General features: G+C 45.7%; 1 non-coding gene across 1 annotated transcript; it reads left to right on the plus strand.

The window, feature by feature from the left end:
* Positions 1-298: 298 nt before the first annotated feature.
* Positions 299-370, plus strand: TRNAR-CCU (transfer RNA arginine (anticodon CCU)). The gene has a single exon. It is a non-coding gene; the product is annotated as a tRNA-Arg (tRNA).
* Positions 371-2,546: the final 2,176 nt, after the last annotated feature.

The following is a 2,546-nucleotide window of genomic DNA, read 5'->3' on the forward strand; positions in this document are numbered from 1 at the left end:
AGCACACTTTAAGGCACGTGGTGGGTGTATTGCAAATAGGTATGAAAACAGTTCATACACCAAGTGTTTGAAGTACGCACAAGAAAATGAATAAAGCTATGGCGCTCAACTCTTGAACGTGAAGCCTGAAGGTCCACAATTTTTTTCTTCTTGTGTAGGGAATATAGATTAGAAAGCTTGGGTAAGAGTAGAGGTTCTTCAAATTTGCCTCTAACCAAAGTGCATCAAGAGTGTGGCTGACTGACACTCCCACGTTTAAATTCACATTTTTACCAATAAAGTGGCTGGGAGTACAGCCGCTGTGGTAGCTCAGTGGTAGAGCATCGAACACCTTATTCGAAGGTCGCAGGTTTGATTCCTGCCCACGGCAAGTTATCTTTTCACCCACTTTTTTTTCTTCATAGTTGCATTACAATTCGGTCTAATAACTTCTTTTCTTGGCAATATTGTCTGTTATATCTCAATAATGTTGAGTCAAAACACCGAAAAACCAGCCTTTAAGTATACACTTCTTTCCCTTATTCATTGACAAGGCTCTTGTACTGCCAGACTTGGTGCCTTTATGTTGTATACGAGGGACTATTGGTCTGCTCGGAAATCGTAATAAGTTCGTTTCCTACGTGATGCGAAAAAGGCTCATAACGAGTGTGCCAAACTCGCCGCCATGGCTACTGGTGCCGCTGACTGAAACTCCAATGTTTTAATTCACATATATACCCAATAAACATCCTAGACAACATCTACAGGAGATCAACTGCTACCATAGTGCTTCATAAAGATAGCAATAGAATACCGATCAAGAAGGGAGTAAGGCAGGGGGATAAGATCTCCCCAATGCTATTTACCGCGTGCTTACTGGAGGTTTTCAGAGGCCCAGAACGGGAACAGTTAGGGGTAAGGATGTATGGAGAGTACCTTGGTAACCTGCGCTTTGCCGATAACATTGCATTGCTGAGTAACTTAGGGAATGAATTGCAACTCATGGTTAGGGAGTTAGACAAGGAAAGCAGAAAAGTTGGTCTAAAAATGATTCTGCAAAAACGAAAGTAATGTACAACAACCTTAGAAGAGGGAAGCGCTTCCAGATAGGTAATAGTGCACGTCAAGTTGTAAAAGACAATGTCTTCTTAGGACAGGTTATAACCGCTGAGACGAACCACGAGATTGAAGTAAATAGAAGAATAAAAATGTGGAGGAGCCAATTTGGCAAGCACTCTCAAATCACGACAGGTAGGTCACCACTATCCCTCAAGAAGAAAGTTTAATTACAGCTGCATCTTGCCGGTACCTAGCTTTGGATCAGAAATCCAGAGGCTTACAAAAAGGATTCAGCTCAGATTGAAACCGACGCAGTGAGCAATGGAAAGGAAAATGGTAGCTGTAGCCTTAGGAGACAAGAAGTGAGCAGATTGGAGTAGGCAACAAACCGGGGTTAAGGATATCATAGCTGGAATGAAGAAGAGGTAACGGACATGGGCCGGGCATGTGGCACGTAGCCAGGATAACCACTGGTCTTTGAGAGTTATTAAATGGATTTCTAGACAAAGCGAGCGGGTTAGGAGGAGACACAAAATTAAGTGGGCAGATGAGATTAAGTCGTCTGCGGGTATGATTTGGCAGCAGCAAGCACAGGACCGAGTTCACTGGCGAAACATGGGAGATGCCTTTGTCGTGCAGTGAACGTAATCAGGCTGCTGCTGCTGCTGCTGCTGCTGCTGCTGCTGCTGCTGATGATGATGATGATGATGATGATGATGATGATGATGATGATGATGATGATGATGTTGATATACCCAATAAAGTGGCTTGGAGGATAGCCGCCATCGTAGCTCAGCGGTAGAGCATCGAGCACGTTATCTGAAGGCCCGTTTACATTGACCCGACGAGGGCGCGTTGAGTCGAAATAAACAGGTTTTCTGGACTCGCCCTCCCCATGTATAAGCGGACGCGTCAGGGCGGAGAGTCGTCGCGGCGAGTCCCGTCGACCCGGAGACAGGGGGTAGGTTCACCGAACTCGCCGCGCTCAGAAAGGGCATGTATAACCGGTCGCGCTGAGTTGACGGCTCGTGACCTCTCCCGCCCGTCGCCGTCTCCGCTTCCCCTGTCCCCATCACTCCGACGTTGCTCTTTCTCTGTCGGCCGGTACGCGCGGTACGCGCGGAGGACACCGTTCTGTTATGCGGTAAATGCAGATCACTTTTACGTTTAAATCTTGCTTGGCACGTCCTACGAGAGCTTGTTGGTTATCGTTCTCACGACCGGCTATTTTGCTCTGCCCGTAGCAGGAAATCGGCTTGTGCGCCAGAAATCTCAAATACGTGCACATGAACGCTTTAATAAAGTTTCTGGTCACCTCGCCGTCAGAATACATTTGCGTAAATTCACAGAATTATCTACTAATGCGCAGCATTGCAACTTCGCTTGCATTTATTTTGCGTTCTTCACAGTCAGGTTCGACTATGAAAAGGCAAATACTTTCGGGTATTTTATTCTTTGTAAGTTTTGTTTTGGGTTTTTTTGCAAATCTTGTAAATTTTCTTTGTCAC

This window comes from Rhipicephalus microplus, chromosome X, assembly GCF_043290135.1.
Source record: "Rhipicephalus microplus isolate Deutch F79 chromosome X, USDA_Rmic, whole genome shotgun sequence".
In the NCBI taxonomy this organism is placed as follows: domain Eukaryota; kingdom Metazoa; phylum Arthropoda; class Arachnida; order Ixodida; family Ixodidae; genus Rhipicephalus; species Rhipicephalus microplus.